The 21,285-nt window shown below is 40.3% G+C and overlaps 1 protein-coding gene across 2 annotated transcripts in view; it reads left to right on the forward strand.

Moving 5' to 3' along the window:
* The first annotated feature begins 2,910 nt into the window (after positions 1–2,910).
* The window catches only part of PXDNL (peroxidasin like), a 480,152-nt gene continuing 461,777 nt past the window's right edge, over positions 2,911–21,285 (forward strand). Inside the window, exon 1 of one of the 2 annotated variants that reach the window (XM_058444093.1) lies at positions 2,911–2,930. The gene's annotated coding sequence lies outside the window, so the exon portion shown is untranslated. Of the gene's footprint in view, positions 2,931–7,920; positions 7,955–21,285 lie in introns of those variants that run through there. The other variant, XM_058444094.1, reaches the window with a different exon arrangement.

Here is a 21,285-nt window from a genome sequence, read left to right on the forward strand (position 1 = left end):
TTGATGACTATTTTTACAGAAAAGGCCTGTGGTATGTGCCTGTTCAAAGAGGAAAATAGATTCCAAAGACAAACATTTCTAGGGAAGATGAGGTAAGGGAGAAGAGAGAATTAGAGGCTAAATATTCTGACAGGCAGATACGAGAAATATTTGAGTGCTGATGTGATGGTTAATCCCGTAATGCTGTGAGGGTTGGGCATGGGTAGGGAGAAACTTACAAAGATCTCCATCTCTCTAGTTGGCACCCTTGTTTTAAACCAGATGTAGGTGCACAGTAAAATGGTTTGTTCTTCATACCTAGATCAGAATGCCTCCTTACCGGGAGCTGTTCCCTCCCTGGCTCACCTTGCCCTGTTAGAGAGAGGCTGATTTTGCCACGGTCTATATTTTGGCCAACTCTAAAGACAAGTATAGTTGAAAAGTTGAGAATTTATTTTTAAAATGTTCCAAGTCAGCTAAAAGCAGCCACCAAGTAGGGAGTATAACTCTGTTTGCATGGGAATCCTAGACAGCTCTCATGGCACCAGCCCAAGACAACAATCAGTTATTATATTTTTAAGCTTCCCAATGTTTGTTATAGTAATAATTATTTTATTTACTTGTACCTCACATTTTCTCAGGAAGAATATCTTTTTTTAAAATTTAATTTAATTTTAAGTTCCAGGATACATGTGCAGGACTTGCAGGTTTGTTGCATAAGTAAATGTGTGCTATGGTGACTTGCCACACCTATCAACCCATCACCTAGGTATTAAACTCCACATGCATTAGCTGTTTATCCTGATGCTCTCCCTCCCTGCCCCGCCCCGACAGGCTCCAGTGTGTGTTGTTCTCCTCCTTGTGTCCATGTGTTCTCATTGTCCAGTTCCCACTTACAAGTGAGAACAAGTGGTGTATGGTTTTCTGTTCCTGTATTAGTTTGCTAAGAATAATGGCTTCCAGCTCCATCCATGTCCCTGCAAAGGAAATTATCTTGTTCCTTTTTATGGCTGCATAGTATTCCATGGTGTATATGTCTCACATTTTCTTTATCCAGTCTGTCATTGATGGGGATTTGGGTTGATTCTATGTCTTAGCTATTGTGAAGATACGTGTGCATGTATCATTATAATAGAATGATTTATATTCCTTTGGGCATATACCCAGTAATGGGATTGCTGGGTCAAATGGTATTTCTGATTCTAGGTGATTTACATTCCTTTGGGTATATACCCAGTAATGGGATTGCTGGGTCAAATGGTATTTCTGGTTCGATTTACATTCCTTTGGGTATATACCCAGTAATGGGATTGCTGGGTCAAATGGTATTTCTGGTTCTAGGTCTTTGAGGAATCGCCACACTGTCTTCCACAATGGTTGAACTAATTTACATTCCCACCAACAGTGTAAAAGGCTCCTATTCCTCCACAGCCTTGCCAGCATCTGTTGTTTCTTGACTTTTTAATAACCACCACTCTGATTTGCATCAAATGGTATCTTATTGTGGTTTTGATTTGCATTTCTCTAATGATCAGTGATGTTATGCCTTTTTTCGTATGTTTGTTGGCTGCCTAAATGTCTTCTTTTGAGAAGTGTCTGTTCGTGTCCTTTGCCCACGTTTTAATGGGGTTGTTTTTTTTTTCTTGTAAATTTGTTTAAGTTCCTTGCAGATTTTGGATATTAGGCTTTGTCAGATGAATAGATTGTAAAAATTTTTTCCCATTCTGTATGTTGTCTGTTCACTCTGACGATAGTTTCTTTTGCTTTGCAGAAGCTCTATAGTTTAATTAGATTCCATTAGTCAATTCTTGCTTTTGTTGCATTGCTTTTGATGTTTTCATCATGAAATCTTTGCCTGTGCCTATGTCCTGAATGGTATTGCCTAGGTTTCCTTCTAGGGTTTTTATGGTTCTGGGTTTTACATTTAAGTCTTTAATCCATCTTGAGTTAATTTTTGTATAAGGTATAATTTTTGTATAATGAGTCCAGTTTCAATTTTCTGCATATGGCTAGCCAGTTTACCCAGCACCTTTTATTAAATAGAGAATCCTTCCCCCATTGCTTGTTTTTGTCATGTTTGTTGAAGATCAGCTGATTGTAGATGTGTGGTCTTATTTCTGAGATCTCTATTCTGTTCCATTGGTCTATGTGTCTGTTTTTGTATCAGTACCATGCTGTTTTGGTTACTGTAGCCTTGTTGTATTGTTTGACGTCAGGTAGCATGATGCCTCCAGGTTTGTTCTTTTTGCTTCGGATTGTCTTGGCTATACAGGCTCTTTTTTGGTTCCACATGAATTTTAAAGTAGTTTTTTTTCTAATGCTGTGAAGAATGTCAGTGGCAGTTAATGGGAATAGCATTGAATCTACAAATTACTTGGGGCAGTATGGCCATTTTCATGATATTAATTCTTCCTATCCATGAACATGGAATGTTTTTCCATTTGTTTGTGTCCTCTCATTTCCTAGAGCAGTGGCTTACAGTTCTCTTTGAAGAGGCCATTCACAAACCTTGTAAGTTATATTCCTAGGTATTTTATTCTCTTTGTAGCAATTGTGAATGGGAGTTTATTCATGATTTGGCTCTCTGCTTGTCTGTTGGTTTATAGGAATGCTTGTGATTTTTGCACATTGACTTTGTATCCTGAGACTTTGCCGAAGTGGCTTATCAGCTTAATAAGCTTTCAGGCTTAAACAATGGAGTTTTCTAGATATCGGATCATGTCATCTGCAAACAGAGACATTTTGACTTCCTCTTTTCCAATTTGAATACCCTTTAATTATTTTTCTTGCCTGATTTCCCTGGCCAGAACGTCCAATACCATGTTGAATAGGAGTGCTGAGAGAGGACATCCTCGTCTTGTGCCAGTTTTCAAGGGGAATGCTTCCAGCTTTTGCCCATTCAGTGTGATATTCGCAGTGGATTTGTCATAAATGGCTCTTATTATTTTGAGGTAAGTTCTATCAATACCAAGTTTATTGAGAGTTTTTAACATGAATCAGTGTTGAATTTTATCCAAGGCCTTTTCTGTGTCTATTGAGATAATCATGTGGTTTTTATCTTTAGTTCTGCTTATGTGATGAATTACATTTACTAATTTGCATATGTTGACCAGCCTTGCATCCTGGGGATGACGCCAACTTGATCATGGTGGATAAACTTTTTAATGTGCTGCTGGATTTGGTTTGCCAGTATTTTATTGAGGATTTTTGCATTGATATTCATCAAGGATATTGGCCTGAAGTTTTCTTTTTTTGTTGTATCTATGCCAGGTTTTGGTATCAGGATGATTCTGGCTTCATAAAATGAGTTAGGTAGAAGTCCTTCCTTTTCAATTGTTTGGAATAATTTCAGAAGAAATGGTACCAGCTCCTCTTTGTACCTCTGGTAGAATTCAGCTGTAAATCCATCTGGTCCTGGGCTTTTTTTGGTTGGTAAGCTATGTATTTCTGCCTCAATTTCAGAACTTGTTATTGGTCTATTCAGGGATTCGACTTCTTCCTGGTTTAGTCTTGAGAGGGTGTATGTGTCTAGTAATTTAACCATTTTTTCTAGATTTTCTAGTTTATTTGCATAGAGGTGTTTATAGTATTCTCTGATGGTTATTTGTATTTCTGTGGGGTCAGTGGTGATAACCCCTTTGTCATTTTTTATTGTGTCTATTTGATTTTTCTCTCTTTTCTTCTTTATTAGTCTAGCTGGTAGTCTATTTTATTAATTTTTTTTTTCAAAACACCAGCTCGTGTATTCATTGATTTTTTTTGAAGGTTTTTTTTGTTGTTGTTGTGTGTGTCTCTATCTCCTTCAATTCCACTCTGATCTTGGCTATTTTTTGTTTTCTGCTAGCTTTGGAGTTTGTTTTCTCTTAGTTCTCTGGTTCTTTTAATTATGATGTTAAGGTGTCAATTTGAGATCTTTCTAACTGTGGGGGTTCATTCAGGCTGGTGGGAAAAATATTAAAGATAGTTATAGTAATAGCCACAAACCTTCTTGGAAGGCCGAGAAGTTTGCATAGCTTGAGTAAGGATTATAGCTGAAGGCAACCTGATCCTCACCTTAAGTAAATAGCTTAAAGTGAGTACAAAGGAATGTGGGGAGTTTACCTAACGAGCTTATTTACTCATGTGGTCTTAAGACCAACCTTTGATCATTCCAGGGTGCATGATGTCTCTCTCTGGGGTCGGGGTGACCAGGTTAATTACCCACAGGTGTGTTTACTCATGACCTTTGTCAATTAATCTTTACTGAATAAATGTAAGTCTCACTGGCAAGTCGGGGCCATGGTTGCAAATAGTGGCCCAGACACTCAGCTGAACTGGCAAAGCAGAATATCTGTGTGTCAGTGTACTTTATTCATCCATCATTGGGTCAGGGTCTGTGGGACAGACCCCCGCATCTAGCTTTTTGGGCATTTAGTGCGATGAATTTGCCTCTTAACACTGCTTTAGCTGTGTCCCAGAGATTGTGGTACATTGTCTCTGTGTTCCCATTGGCTTCAAAGAACTTCTTGATTTCTGCTTTAATTTCATTATTTACCCAGGAGTCATTCAGGAGCAGGTTGTTCAATTTACATGTAGTTGTGTGGTTTTGAATGAGTTTCTTTATCTTGAGTTCTAATTTGATTGCACGGTATTCTGAGATACTGTTTGCTATGATTTCAGTTATTTTGCATTTGCTGTGGAGTGTTTTACTTCCAATTATGTGGTTGATTTTAGAGTAAGTGCCATGTTGCACCAAGAAGAATGTATATTCTGTTGTTTTCTGGATGGAGAGTTCTGTAGGTATCTATCATGTCCACTTGATCCAGAGCTAAGTTCAAGTCCTGAATATCCTAGTTAATTTTCTGTCTTGATGATCTGTCTAATATTGACAGTGTGGTGTTAAAGTCTCCCACTATTATTTTTTGGGAGTCTAAGTCCCTTTGTAGGTCTCTAAGAGCTTGTTTTATGAATCTGGGTGCTCTTGTATTTTGTGCATATACATTTAGGATAGTTATCTCTTCTTGTTGAATTGATCCCTTTACCATTATGTAATGCCCTTCTTTGTCTTTTTTGATCTTGGTTAGTGTAAAGTCTGTTTTGTCAGAAACTAGGATGCTTTTTCCTACTTTCCATTTTCTTAGTAAATTTTCCTCCATCCCTTTATTTGACGCCTATCTGTGTCTGCACGAGATGAGTCTCTTGAATACAGTACACTGATGGGTCTTGACTTAATTCAGCTTGCCATTCTGTGTCTTTTAATTGGGACATTTAGTCCATTTACATTTAAGATTAATATTGTTATGTGTGAATTTGATCCTGTCATCATGATGTTGGCGGGTTATTTTGCAGACTTGTTGATGTGGTTGCTTCAGTGTCATTGGTCTTTGTACTTCAGTGTGTTTTTGCAGTGGCTGGTAACAGTTTTTCTTTTCCATATTTAGTGCTTCCTTCAGGAGCTCTTGCAAGGCAGGCCTGGTGGTGATGAATTCCCTCAGAATTTGCTTGTCTGAAAAGGATTTTATTTCTCCTTTGCTTATGAAGCTTAGTTTGGCAGATATGAAATTCTGGGTTGGAAATTCTTTTAAGAATGTTTAATATTGGTCACTAATCTCTTCTGGCTTGTAGGGTTTCTGCTGAGAGGTCTGCAGTTAGTTTGATGGGCTTCCCTTCATAGGGGACCTGGCCTTTCTCTCCAGGTGCCTTTAACATTTTTTCCTTCATTTCGACCTAGGAGAATCTGATGACTGTGTGTCTTGGTGTTGATCTTCTCATGGAGGATCTTACTGGGGTTCTCTGGATTTCCTGAATTTGAATGTGTCCTGTCTTGTTAGGTTTGGTAAGTTCTCCTGAATGATATCCTGAAGTATGTTTTCCAACTTGGTTCTATTCTCCCCATCTCTTTCAAGTACCCCAATCGGTCATAGGTTCCGTCTTTTCACATAATCCCACAGTTCTCAGAGGTCTTGTTCATTCCTTTTCTTTTCTCTCTAATCTTGTCTGCCTATCTTGCTTCAGCAAGATAGTCTTCAAGCTCTGAAATTCTTTCTTCTGTTTGGTCTATTCGGTTAATGATACTTGTGGTTGCATTATGAAGTTCTCATGTTGTGTTTTTCAGCTCCATCAGGTCATTTATGCTCCTCTCTAAACTGGTTATTCTGGTTAACAGCTCCTGTAACTTTTTTTTCCATCTTTTTTTCTTTTTTTGACAGAGTCTTGCTTTGTTGCCCAGGGAAGTGCAGTGGCATGATCTTGGCTCACTGTAACCTCTACCTCCCAGATTCAAGTGATTCTCATGCCTTAGCCTCCTACGTAGCTGGGATTACAGACATGTGTCACCATGCCCAGCTAATTTTTGTAGTTTTAGTACAGACGGTGTTTCACTAAGTTTGCCAGGCTGGTCTTGAACTCCTGACCTCTAGTGATCCGACCACCTTGGCCTCCCAAAGTGCTGGGATTACAGGCATGAGTCCTTATGCCCAGTTCCTATAATGTTTTATCATTGTTCTTAGCTGCTTTGCATTGGGTTTGAACATGTTCCTTTAGCTCAGCAAAGTTGATTATTACCCACCTTCTGAAGCCTACTTCTGTTAATTCATGCATCTCAGCCTCTGCTCAGTTCTGTGCCCTTGCTGGAGAGGTGTTGTGATCATTTGGAGGAGAAGTGGTGCTCTGTCTTTTTGAATTACTAGCATTTTTTTGTTGATTCTCATCTTCGTGAGTGATACGATCTAGTTTTGATCTTTGAGGCTGATGACCTTTGTGGAGTTTTTGTGGGGACTTTTTTGTTGATGCTGTTGTTGTTGTTGCTTTCTGTTTGTTTGCTTGTTTGTTTTTAACAGTCAGACCCCTCTTTCATAGGGCTGCTGTGGTTTCCTGGGGGTCCACTCCAGACCTGGGTCCCTCGTGCAAGTGTCATCAGTGGAGGTTACAGAACAGCAAAGATGGCTGCCGCTCCTTCCCCTGGGCTGTCTGTCCCAGAGGGGCACCAACCTGATGCCAGTGGGAACACTCCTGTATAAGGTGTCTGGCAACCCCTGTTGTGGGGGGTCTCACCCAATCAGGAGGCACGGGATCTGGGACCTGCTTAACAAAGCACTCTAGCTGCCCCTTGGTGGATAGGGTGTGCTGTGCTGGGGGACATCCCATTTGTCCATACTGCCTGGTTCTCAGAGCCCGCAGGGGTAAAGACTAAGTCTGCTGATTCGTGGAGACCACGGCTGCCTCTCCCTACAGGAGCTCAGTCCCAGGGAGATCAGAGTGCTGTCCCTAAACCCGTGGCTGGAGTTGCGGAAACTCCTGCAGGGAGGCCCCGCCCAGTGAGGAGGGCTGGGTCAGGGTCTGGCCTGAAGAGGCAGTCTGGCCACAATCTACCACAGCCATTATCCTGTGCTGTGGGGAATTCCTCCTGGGTCCAAACCATCCAGTCTCCCCAGCACCAGCAGGGGGAAAAATGGCAGACTGGAGCTGCAGTGATGGCTGCCACCCCCGCCCTGGGAGTTCAGTTGTCTTAGGCAGCAGGCAGCTGCAGTGATGATGAACACCTCTCCTGCCGGGAATTCGGTAGTTTTAGACAGTCTCCAGCTGAGTGGTTGCTGAGAATCTGCACAGCTCAATGCTTGGGACCCAAGGCCCTGGCGGTGTGGGCTCACGAGGATCCCCCGGTCGCATAGATCAGTGGAAAAAGCGTGGTTTCCCAGACAGGGTAGCACGATCACTCATCACCTCTCTTGGCTCGGGGTAGGAGCTCCCCTTGCCCTGTGTGGCTCCCAGGTGGGCTGTCACACTACTCTTCTTTTCCTTGCTGTCCATGGGTCATGCCAACCACCTAGTCAGTCCCAATGAGAGAACCTCGATACCTCAGTTGTGGTGCAGGATTCAGTCGACATTTTCATTCTTCTCAGTGGGCGCCTCTGACCGCAGCTGTTTTTAGTCAGCCATCTTGGCCCCTCAGGGAAGATTTCAAGTAGCTGATTGCTCTTCTTACTTAAGGGAGAAGGTAAAACTCAATGTTTTCCACCTACTTTTTCTAAATCATTTGTTTTCTTTTTTTGTATAATTTCTGATTATATTTTTCTTTTAATATTCCTTTGAATTTTTTGAATGCAAAAGAAGGGTAGCAGATTCTGTAAACAGAAAAGAATTTATTTTTTCTAAGAGGGACATCATCAGATTTACAATCTATTGCTAAATCTTACTCACCCGGGCATCTAGGTCCTTGTACTGAGAATAGAGCCTATACAAAAAATATAACTTTCAAGAACAGCCCCTATAATGATTAAGCATTGAAAGATTTTATATCCACTATTGAATTTTTCTTTGCCACTATCTAGTAAAGCAGGACAAGTACTAACCTGAACTGTCTAGAGAGAGCGGGAAGCTAACTCTACTAAGGGGAACCTATAAGAACACCTGACTTTTAGGGTTGCATGCACCGGCAGGGGTAATAAGTTATGCAAAACTACTTGTGTACCCTTCCATACTTTTCTCCGTCCAATGAATTTGACCAACGAGATGGAACTAAGGCAGCAGAAAGTCATCTGGATGACATGGTCACAGCTGTGTTGGGTTGACCCAGTCCCTGGGTACTCTCTGACTATTAGAGAATGGCTTTTCATTTCATGACCTTCAAGTTCTGAGCAGTTGTTTGTTAAGGGTGCCTTCCTGAATGATTGCCGGTCACCTCTGTGTAGTTTGGAAGGCACTGTCACCCACAGTCCTGGCCAATTTGGACTACACAGTTGTGAATATGATCTGAGTCTCACAGAATAAAGCCCATGGAAGTCATGTGACCACATGATCTACCGGTCTTCCTCTGTGTAAGAAGACGTCTCTTAGCAAGCTTAGGCTTTGCCTGCAATGTATTTCTGGCTCACAGATCTAGTTGAGGGGCAAGAGAGCTCAGTAGTTAGGACCCTGGATCCCAGAGCCTGACTGCCTGCACTTGAATTTTCCCTTCACAGTTTATGAGCTGTGTGTCTTTGGGCAAGTAGCTTCAATCCTTTGGTGTCAGTCTCCTCGCCTTTAATTTTGTGCTTATTTACCATGTACCAGGAACTATTCAAATGTTAGCTGTACCTATTAGTACTAGTATTATTGTATCCGTTAAAACCCAGAGGTGAAAATGGTAAATTCTAAAAGATTCTGGATCTCTTTTTAAAAAATAAGGCAGGGTACAAAGAAGTGTATTTACAAAGATTACAAAAATGATCAACTAGTGTCTCTTGAAGCCAAAAAGTTATTTTTGTTGAGAAAGCACTGGAAACACTCACTCTTAGCATGACTTTACTAAAGTTGCAAGTTCCTGAAATGATGATTTAATGTTTAGAAACATTCTTTTTTTCCCACAAACTAAAGTTTTTACCGGGTGTGAGAGATACATGAGATACTGGAGAGTGTGTTTAGAAGACGGTAATCTAATAAATTAGACTTGGGGTTTTCAGTACAGAGGCACACTTATTTTCATATAATTGTCATTGTGCTCGTATCTTGCTCTGGTCCCAAACCACCACTATATTTTAGCAACCATCTTTGTGTAATAGAAAGGGGGCAATTCTTCCAAGTCCTTGCTGAACACAGGAAGAGTTCCTAGTTCTCCAAGCCATGATCGTCAAAGTTCTGCACAAAGTTTCATACCAATTAAAACCATAGCTTGTATATCATAGTATTTTTTCCCTATCTCTAATTTGTATTTATCAGAATTCTGAGATTTGTGCTACTGGAAAATTGCCCCCTCATCTTTCCTTTGAAAGATATGTGTGGGGAAGAAGGAGAATCTTAAGGGTTTTATTTGTTTGTTTTTGTGCACACACAGCTGTAGGAACCTGGAGCTTTAGAGTTTTTAAAAATAAAAAGGAATCCCTGGGGAGGTAGAGGGTGGTGGTCTAGAAAAAATCAGAAAACTTTGGAGATCTAGAAAGTACCTAGAAGCAAGGGAGAAGGGGCAGATTGGGAAAAGTTTTCACTTTTGAGTTAAAATATCTTGGGTAGGAGAGGAGTGAAGCCAGCATTAGCTTTGGAGAGGGAGCCCTGGAGAGGGACTGCGCTGGGCAAAAATAGAAGAGCCTCCTGATAGACCTGCAAGGAAGGCAGGCCTCCTGGTGGGGCTGTTTACATGGCTGAACAGGCAGGCCTCAGGATTTGGGATTTGAGGATCCCATACACAAATGTTTTAACAGGTTGGGTCCTGCTGCTCTATGCTTCAGTGACATGCTGTGTACTTGTTTTCTGACAACTTTAATCAACATTTGTATTTACTTATTTAATGTTTTCCCCATGACATTATAAGCTCCACAAAAGGGATCATTCTGTCTTCATGAGCACTCTATCCCAAACTCATAACACGGTGCCTGGAATACAGGATGTGTGCAATAAGCATTTGTTACGTGAAGGCTCTGGCCGCATTAATGATGCGCCGGTAGCTTTTTTGCAGCAAGTGTTTCTTTCCTGTGTTGCCTGGCGCTTGACTAAAGGCAGTAGGACACAGGCACACAGATCAGTTCTCACGACTTCCCCTGGGAAGCAGGTAGCACCTTTAGGGTTCCATTACTTTACAGATTCAGCTTTGCACCTGTTCCTTGCTGGGGCCCAGACAGGCAAGGCCCTGCCCCGCGGAGCTCTCCTTGTCGCAGCAGGGCCTGATGAGATGGTTTTCCCTGGTGCAGGGGCTGTGAGACCTGGGGTCGGGGCGGGAGGATTCGCTAGTCTGGATGGAGTGAGGAGAGGGTGTTGGTCTTAGGATCTCAACCGCAAGAAGGAGCAGCCTTTCGGAGGTCGGGACTGAGCACGGCCATACAGGCACACAAGGTGGGGACAGGCCGAGCACAAGAAGAGTGGACATGTAGAAGCAGACGAGGAGGGGAGGCGGGGGCCTACCCACACCGGTCCAGGGTGGTGGCTGTGCTCTAAGTGCAGAGGGAGCCCTGCGTACCCGCGAAACAGGCGATGTAGTGACCCTAGACCTCGCGGACCGGGGCAGAGAGCGCAGGTAGAGACAGGGCTGCACGGAGACATCTGGGGCCTGGGGCCTAGCGGGTGGGGCAGCGGAGCGGGGCAGGAACTTCCCCACCCAGCGCGGGGCACTCCCTCGCCTAGGAGCCAGCACAAGGCAGCTGCGCCCGCCGACCCTCCGGGAGCCCCACCTCGCCTGCTCCGCTGGCTTCCCTGCAGCAGGTTCTAGAAATGGCGGTCATCCAGTTCTTCCTGACATGGGGCGGGTGCTTGGGAACAGTTTTGAGTTTAACAGATCATTTTAATGCCGTTTTTTAACTCGGCAATTGAGAACTTACAAGAGGGATTTTTTTTTTTTTAATGAACACGTTTTCCAAATGAAATTTTTTTGTAGTTACTGTATATGTACCAAGAAAGATACGTTAGGTTTTTTTGTTTGTTTGACTTTTTTTGGGGGGGGGGGCTTGTTTTGTATTTTTTAAAAAGGGTTTGTTAATTTTTCTAATTTTACCAAAGTTTGCAGCCTGTACCTCTATAGAACAGAGATACTTTAAATCACATACCTGCAGACAAACTGGAGCAAGGTTATTTTTAAAGTTTTTTTCACCTCCTTATTCTGTATGTATTCTGTACAGAATTCTGTATTAGGGAAGAAATAAGACAATTTGGTGTAGGCTTTTTCTAAAGTCCAATATTTTTTGTCCAGATGTTAGATTCCCAGAATAAATGTTTTTCATATATATAAATATATATTTCATTTATATATATATATATATTTCATTTATATATATGAATATATATATTTCATTTATATATAAATATATTTCATTTATATATAAATATATATATTTCGTTTATATATATATTTCATTTATATATAAATATATATATTTCATTTATATATATAAATATATATATTTCATTTATATATAATATATATTTCATTTATATATAATATATATTTCATTTATATATAATATATATATTTCATTTATATATTATATATATTTCATTTATATATAATATATATTTCATTTATATATATAAATATATATATATTTCATTTATATATAAATATATATATATTTCATTTATATATATATATATAAAAGAGTGGCAGCCCTCCTCGACGCTGTAGCAGGAGCAAGGGCTGCTGGCACCCAGGGCTGGGCCCACCCGGACCTCGCCCCCGCTGCCCTCCGCCGCCTCCAGGCCCTTTCCTCGCCCATCAGTGCGGACAGTGTCGCAGAGAGCTGCCCCTCCGGCATGGGCCCACGTGTAGGCTAGGGAAGAAAGGGATCCTGGAATCTCTGTGCCTCATAGAAACAATAATGCTGCCCTTAGTTGCTTCTGGATGCCAGAAGAGAAAATAAGAAAAGGTTTGCAACTCAGGACCTCGTCTTAGAAAACAGAAGGCTTTATCTTAAAAAGGTGGTAGAACCTTCCACCAAAGAATTAGCAAACAAGATAGGAATTTAAAGGCAAAATTTAAAGTAATTTAATGTTTCTTTGAATATTCATTCTTTGGAGTCTGAGGCCAGCTGTACCTCACTTTGTGGTGGAGGAAATCCCACACTCGCCATTTGAATGCCTGTGTGGTTGACAAAGAATCGTCCTCCTCTTCCTTTTGAATGGTATTTCATTTCATTTCTCTTTCAAAATGAGGGTTTGTGCAAAAAAAAAAAAAATCTATTAATGAAAATTAACATGAAAAAAATTGACTTGTTCCCAGGCCTGTGTCTAATTAATTTTGTTTTCTTTTCCCATACAGTCATACTGTGCTGTTTTCCCCTTTTAAAACATCACATTTAATTATCCTTGAATAACCCCATAGATTTCAATGCATTAGAGACATTTTTAAAAAACAAGCATCGGATTGTTCACTGTAAGTCTTGTTACATCTTAGATTGACGGCTTAAACTTCCAAGACTTGAAAAATAGTGAAAAAAGTTTACTAGAAAAATATTTTGCATATATATTTAGGGCAATAATAACAATAAATACGATAATTCATTTTTTAAAAATGACAGAGTCTAAAGATAAGTAACACAAGTTCCCTTTAATTTCCTAATATTTGCTCTTCCTTCTAAACTCTAAGCTTCTTTGTGTGCTCTTTCCCCTGAAGGATACTCCTTGGGTGGATTTTATCTTCTAAAGATAAGCCTTTTGTCATTCAAGTCTGGTGTATGTTTGGAAAAAACAGACCAAGTGCAAGCAGAGTGCAAAATAGAAGACAATGGCTACAGTTTCTTTTGAGTTATTTATTGTGATGTGATTGTCATTTGCACAGGCATGATGTCATGGAAGGCCACCAGTCAGAATACCTGTTTTCTTCTGGCACTAAGAAGGTGTATGATCTTGGGCAAATCATTTAATCCCCAAGCCTCTGGGTTTTCCTTTTTTTCTCCATCTGTATAATGAAGACTATATCCAATAGCTGCCCTGGCACTACTGAGTGCTCCTCATTGCTCATCCCTGAAGACTTGTGTCACGCCCGGTCTCACCTTTGTTCACCATCTGTGCTTGTTAATGCTTATCCTTCCTGGAAAAGAGAAAAATTGAATTTTACCTCTTTGGCAGGGCATTCTGAGGACAAATCTTTTCTAGAAATATTCTTATATATCTCAATCAAGGATAGATCTCCAATTTGGAGTGAACTCACCGTATGAGTAACATAAAAACACAGCCAAAAAAAAAAAAAAAAAAATGGGTACAATGAAGAGAGAAAACTATAGGCCGCTCTTTGCAACATTGTCTGGTGACTACTGAGAACCTGAAATTTGTCTTACAGAATAGGGAAAGTAGGAAAGTATTCAGTGAGGCTGCCCTAAAAAGGATGGGCAGATAGCACTATGTCCAAATAAATGGGGTATTAAAAAAAAAGAAAAAGAAAAAGGAAAGGCACTAGTGGTGTGCATTCCCAGGGAGAAATCAGGAATATTAATTCTGGATCCACAGGACAGAGAGTATTGGGGTTCATTTGACTTGGCCCTTGTGGAGTAGTTGGTGCCCTGGAAGGCAGTTAGTGCGGAACTGAAGCATAGGGCACTGAGTCCTAAAGCCTTGGGAGCCAGAGCTTGGAACACCCCTACTTGAGATCAGCAATGTGAGAATGAGGTTGTTTTTTCCAGAAAAGCTGAACCGAGGCCAAGAGCACATCCCAGCACTGGGACCACAAGCTGTGGGACTGTGAGCACTCAACTTCACAGGTGTCCTGAGCAGTAGTGAGAAATGGAACCACTGGTTCGACTAACTCCCTATGGAGCAGGATTTTTGACATGTAGGGGAAAGAGGGAGCCCTGAGAGAGATACCAGACTCCCTACTACAAAGATGTCTGAAGTCTAAGATTGTGAAGCAGCTCGTACTAATTACACTCCATAGGACTTAAAGTGCAAATACATCTTTATCTATGACATTTCTACTCCTGGTTTTTCATTTCATGTCCAAGCTGGAATGATTACTGTCTCTTCCACTCCAAAGGCTTTTCTTGAACAATTGAGTGGTGGCTTTTGCACCCCCACCACTTTCCCAGCAGGGGACTTTCCTTTGGAGAATTCATCCTTGCCCCATTCTCAGCCACTCATTCTGGGTGACAATAATTTCATTTCTAGCTCCAGAGGAGGAATATCTCCTGGTCCTCGAAATCTTTAACGGTCCTCAAAATTATTAGCTAATTTACATACAGTCATTACAAAGATATTGCAGGTTTAGTCCCAGACAACTACAATTAGGCTAATATCGCAAAAAAGTGAGTCACACAATTTTTTTTTGGTTTTGTGGGATATATAAAAGTAATGTTTACACTATATTGTAGCCTATTAAATGTGCAATAGCATTATGTCTAAAAAATGAACACAGCTTAATTTGAAAACAGTTTATTGCTAAAACATGCTGATGATCATTGGAGCCTTCACCAAGTTGTGAGCTTTTTTTCTGGTGGAGGGTCTTCCCTCACTGTTGATGGCTGCTGACTGATCAGAATGGTGGTTGCTGAAGGCTGGGGAAGCTGTGGAATTTTCTTAACATAAGATGAGGAAGTTTGCTGCATTAGTGGACTCTTCTTTTCACAAAAGATTTCTTTTTTGCATGTGAGGCTGTCTGATAACATTTTACCTACAGTAGAACTATTAAAATTGGAGTAAATTCTCTCAATCCTTGCTACTGCCTTATCAACTAAGTTGATGTAATATTCTGAATGCTTTGTTGTCATTTTAACAATGTTCACAGTATCTTCACCAGGAGTTGACTCCATCTTAAGAAACTATCTTCTTTGCTCATCCATAAGAAGCAAGACCTCATTTGTTCAAGTTTGATTATGAGATTGTGGAAATTCAGTCACATCACAGGCTCCACTTCAAATTCTAGTTTTCTTGAGATTCTCTACCACATCTGCAGTTATTTCCTCCACTGAAGTCTTGAACCCCTCTAAGTCATCCCCGAGGGTTAAAATGCACTTCCATCAAACTCTTGTTAATGTTGATATTTTGACTTTCTCCCGTGAATCACGAATGTTCTTAATGGCATTTAGCATGGTGAATCTTTTCCAGAAGGTTTTCAGTGTACTTTGTCCAGATTTATCAGAGGATTCACTATCTATGGCAGCTGTAGCCATAAAAAATGTGTTTCATAAATAATAAGACTTGAAAGTCAAAATTACTTCTTGATCCAGGCTTGCAGAAGGAATAATATGTTAGTAGGCATGAAAAACATCATTAATCTCCTTGTACATCTCCATCAGAGCTCTTGGGTGACCAGGTGCATTGTCAATGAGTGGTAATATTTTGAAAGGAATCTTTTTTTTTTTTTTTCTGGGAAGTAGATCTCAGCGGTAGACTTAAAATATTCAGTAAACTGTGCTGTAAACAGATGTGCTGTCATCCAGGCTTTGTTGTTCCATTTCTAGGGCATAGGCTAAGTAGATTTAGCATCATTCTTAAAGGCTCTAGGATCTTAAGAAGGGTAAATAAAATTTGGTTTCAACTTAAAGTCATCAACTGCATTAGCCCCTAATAGGAGAGTTCAGCCTGTCCTTCGAAGTTTTGAAGCCAGACATTGACTTCTTTCTTGCTACAAAGGTCTTAGATGGCATTGTTTTCCAATAGCAAGCTGTTTCCTTTACATTGAAAATCTGTTATTTAGTGTGGCCACCTTCAGCAGTGATTTTAGCCAGGTCTTCTGGATAACTTGCTGCAGCTTCTAGATCAAAACTTGCTGCTTCACCTTGTACTTTTATGTTATGGTGATGCCTTCTTTCCTTAAACTTCATGAACAGCCTCTGCTAGCTTCAGCGTGTCACAGTTGCTGGCTCTCTTCTTCCCAGGGCACAGAAATGCTCTCAGCACCACATTGAAGAGGTGGGCATGGGGGTGGGGGTGAGGATGGGGGTGGGGGAGTGAGGAAGGGTTGTCATCAGTGATTCAAGAATATTTTTCCACACTTCGGGAGGCCAAGGCAGGCGGATCACTTGAGGTCAGGAGTTCAAGACCAGCCTGGCCAACATGGTGAAATCCTGTCTCCACTAAAAATACAAAAATTACCTGGGGGTGGTGGCAGGTGCCTGTAGTCCCAGCTACTAGGGAGGCTAAGGCAGGAGAATCGCTGGAGCTCAGGAGGTGGAGGTTGCAGTGAGGTGAGACTGTGCTACTGCACTCCAGCCTAGGCAACAAGAGTGAAACTCCATCTCAAAAACAAATTGTTTTCTTAAAAAGCAAAAAGAATGTTTTTCCTACCTCTTCAGTGCCTCTTTCAGTATATGAAATTAAAACCAGGTAATGTGAGTGCTCAGCTGATTTTTGGTTCTTACAAAGGTGCTTTTTTCCTGTAGATAGTTGTTTAATTGGTATCCTTGAAGCTGGGATGGTTGGTGGAGCCTTCTATTCTGCCATCTCGCTCCACCCCTCCTAGCTTCAAACTTTTCTTCTCTAGCCTCCTTATCTCTCTCAGTCTTCACAAAATTGAAGAGAGTGAGGGCTTTGCTCTGGTCTAAGGTACAGAGACCTATCTTGGCTTTTGACATGCCTTCCTCACTAGTTTAATCATTTCTAGCTTTTGATTTAAAGTGACAGACTTACCACTCTTCTTTTCCCTTGAACACTTACAGGCTGTGGGAGGGTTATTAGCTGGTCTAATTTCAATACAGTTCTTTCTCAGGGAATTGGGAGGCCCCAGGAGAGCAAGAGAGATGGGGGGAACAACTGGTTGGAGCAGTCAGAACACACACAACATTTAGGTTCACCATCTTGTGTGGCTGTAGTTCATGGTCCCCCAAACAATTACAATGATAACACCAAAGATCACTGAACACAGACCACTATAACAGATATAATAATAATGAAAACATTTGAAATATTGGGAGAATTACCCAAATAGGATACAGAAACACCAAGTGAGCACATACTGTTGGGAAAATGTCACCAGTAGACTTGCTCCACTCGGGGTTGCCACAGACCTTCAGGTTGTAAGAAACACAGTATCTCCGAAGCACAGTAAAGCAAAGCACAATAAGACAAAGTCTGCCTGTACATGTATTACTAATGTGCATTGTATGAATCATCGTAATAATAAAATGGCGTTTGTTTCTTTGAAATATGCCTTGAATGTTCATGTCCTAATGAAACATGGCATTATCTAATGAACCATGTTAATCATTTCATTCAAGTTTTTTTTTTTGGCAGGTACAAACAACCAGCATTGTATTTTTGGTAATAAAATCAAAACAGTGGATTCTGGAGTTAGAGTGAGGACAAGTTTTAGAAGAGTGTAAAGGACCATGATCAAGTGCATCCTAGAAACAGCTTGTTCCATCTAAAATGTTTAATTCCACTAAGGGTCTTGATGGTAAGCCCAGGAGTTTCACTGAAGACCATTTGCCTGAGAGAAATATATAACCACTGATGCTTAAAATGTGTCTTGGTTGTTTGTTTATAATTTTATGATCATAGAAGCATTGCTTTCTGGGGCATTTACATTATTTCAATAAGAAAAACCTATATATGAATGTATTTTAATTTTAATAGAAATATAATTTTTCCTGCTAAAAAGAGGGGAGTTAAATGAGTGATTTTGTGTTTGCAGTTGCTTTGGGTACTAAAGTATTATATTATTTTTTCTACACATATTATTCTTGCTATGAAATTTATAGCAACATTGTAAAGGGAAGCAATGCAGAATGATTTTTTTTTTTCTAACTGCAGGAAAAATTTCTGTGCCTCCTAATAAGTGCCTCTCTGATGAGCAAGCACACTCTTTATTGTGTGTTCAGGCATTCCTTTGTCTTTTATTACTAGAAGCATGTTGCACTTGTTTCCATGCGACGTTGATCCAATTAGGAGCAATGCTAAGATTGATTATAATGAGAGGAGTACATCAACTCAAATATCCAACTATTATATTTTCTATTTAATGTTTATGAACTGTCTAAAGGCCCTATGGTTACTCTGCTACTTACAATGATTTCCCATTGCCTTTATGGCAGATATGAATGAAACATATAAAGTTCATGAAAGAGATTCTGGTATGAGTGTATTATGCTGATTGATCTGCTTAAGAATTCGCAAAAACAATAGAAAAGCATAATTTGTCAAGGAGAAATAATTAGTTTTGACTGGTAAAATATTCAGTTTGGTTCCTTGGTAGTTTTACAGGAATCTTTCACACATTAACAAATATAAAAATGATGTCTTATTGAAATGTCTTTTCAAGAGTTGACAGAGAAAGTAAAATTATTTATCAAATATGTCCACTTCTTGCTAGAAAAAAAGAGGAGAGTCTTGTATAGTTCTTGGTCTCATAAAACTTTACAGTTTGCTAAACTAAGAGTGTGTTGAGCAGAGATTTCTGAGTAGTGTTGTTATGCCATATCTATTCTATCAACACATACCTGCTAGTTCACATGTTTTTCAAATTGATTTTTTTTGGGGGGAAAGAAAATATTTAATCACAGTCTGTGTATCTTTCAGAAAACATGAACAATTATGACTTTGGAATTTCAAGAACTGAATCTCCAAATCTATCTAAAAACATAATTTTAGCCCTATTGACTTGAAATGTTTAATTCCATTTTACCGATTTCTTTCCAGTGAGACTACTTCTAAGCCTCACTAAACATGTCAACAGTTTTGTGGGGATGCTGTGGTAGGAACTTGGCTATCTGGCTAATACACCCCTTTCATTCAAAATTCCTGTTACACATGGAATTTCTCCCTGTTGCTTAGAGATCACCTTTTCCCCAAATTTAGATATGTATATTTCAGCAATGGTGTTCCAGTAGTGTATCCATTGTTTGTTCCATATCAAAGGTAGTAGAGCATTATTTTTATATGGTTTAGTTATAATAATGCATGGTAGAAAAAAACTGAAATTCAAAGTATCCTGTGTTGTCTTTTTGGCTTCCATCTCCTATACTGCTGGGGTAAACTCTGCCAAGTTTTAAAGGGATGTGAACATTCCAGAAGGCCAATCAAAAGCATCTAGCTGGGATAAGTTATTCAATTTCCATTCTGTATTTCTTCCCTAAGGACAACTATTTGGAACCACTTTATTCTCTATTAGTGAAGGCATTATGTGTTATTGGACTCAGCAGCAGAAGGAGGTTTTCTGCAGTGCCCAGTAGTTGCAGGCACTTCGGGCTGTGCATACATCCTGGTGGACATAATAAAGCACTTCACTTGATGGTGTTTGGGTTGTGCACAGCTACATGATGCCAGCTGGTTTCAAGGCACCAATTGCTTACGACTTATCAATTTATCTTATAGCAAAAGAAACTGGAATAATATGGTCTTCAAGTAAAATGACACTGATTTTAAACCCATCTTGACACTTTTTACCCAGGAGGAAGCTATTCTCATAATTATGCAATAATACATTTTAACTCAAATTTTATAAAATTATATGCATGTCTGGATATTGCCTATTGCCTAAGCCATTAGCCACTGTGGATGCAAGAATGCTGTACCCTTTTTGTAAGTCAATTTGCTTTATTAATATTAAAATAGTAGATTGTCATGTTTCTTAAATTGAATACAGAGGGAATGCTCAGTAGGGAAACAGTCTGACATATTCAGGACATTCATAAGCCACTAAAGTGAATTTTCTGCCTATAAGAGAAATTTTATGGGATGAGGTTACGTTAACCCCAGAAGATTGTTGTTAGATAACTTGGCTTCATGATAAGTAGCATGACTTGGAGACGTTGGTTGGAAGCCATGCCTCATAGACTGAAATTCTTCCTTGTATTTAGCACGCCATAAAGGAGTGAGAATATGCTAGACAGATTATTCAGTGTAAGTCAATACATATGAGAAGAGATTAAGAAGCATCTGTAAGTGTTCTTGTGTGGAACAACTTGTTCAACAAATATTTTATCAGTGACTACTATGTGCCCTGCATGGTAGTAAAATTAGGCAGAAGATGATGAATAAGTTATTTAAGGAGCTGATAGTCTATGGAGAATGAGAGTAAACACCTTCCAAAGGCTGTGATTAGTCCTGCCATAGGAGGGAACTGATAGGAGAGGCATTTATCCTGATATTTAAGGATTCAACACTTCTCTTTCTTGGTGGCTTTGAAACATGGTGGCTGATTCTTTGACCCTCTTGCCCTTGAGCTTGGAGCTAAGCCCTTCTCCTTGAACCTGGAGGTGCTGTGACTGCTTTAATCCACACAATAAGGGGGAAGCCCAAGGCATCTCTGAAGGCCAGGCAGCACTGCTCTATTTGCTGGAACACTTACTCCTGGAGCAGTAGGCCCCTTGTAAGGGTCCAGCCCCCGGAGGCTGTGGGTGGGCACTTCTGGCAATGGTCCTGTGAGGTCAGTCTTTCCTTCTTATCATCTGAGCCCCTAGACACCAATGGGCAGAGACCAGCCACCCTACTGTGTTTTGTCCAAATTCCTGACCTACACTGTGGTTAACTATGTAGCAGCAGGTCATTTGAACACATGTGGTGAGGAGGCCATAGCTAAGGATGAACTGGAAGTCACCATGAGGAGGATGGGGTGGTGTTCTGGGCAGGAACAGCCTTGGCCAAGGCTGGCGGTGAGAGTGCACATGTGCCTGTGTTCCAAGAGGGCTTTTGCTTTTTCTTGCTCTGGATTGGATTATGACATCAGAGGATAATATCTGGAAATGGATATTGAATAGCAAGGATCAATGAGTTCATGAGCTCATGTGAGTGGCAGATATCAGGCACCTCTTGCCAGGCTAGACCACCCTGTTTCTCCCCTGTGGTAACATATTTTCCTTGGCCTTTTGCTATCTCTGGCAGGGGAGGAGCCCAGGAAACATGTTTTATGTGAATGCAGTTATGCCACTGAACAGTTTCCACTAAAAGGAAGGTTATGAGTAGAAGAAAGTAAAAATCAGAAAAATTGTAAAGTGAATC

The sequence above is a fragment of the Hylobates moloch genome, unplaced genomic scaffold (assembly GCF_009828535.3).
Source record: "Hylobates moloch isolate HMO894 unplaced genomic scaffold, HMol_V3 SCAFFOLD_9, whole genome shotgun sequence".
Taxonomy (NCBI): Eukaryota; Metazoa; Chordata; class Mammalia; order Primates; family Hylobatidae; genus Hylobates; species Hylobates moloch.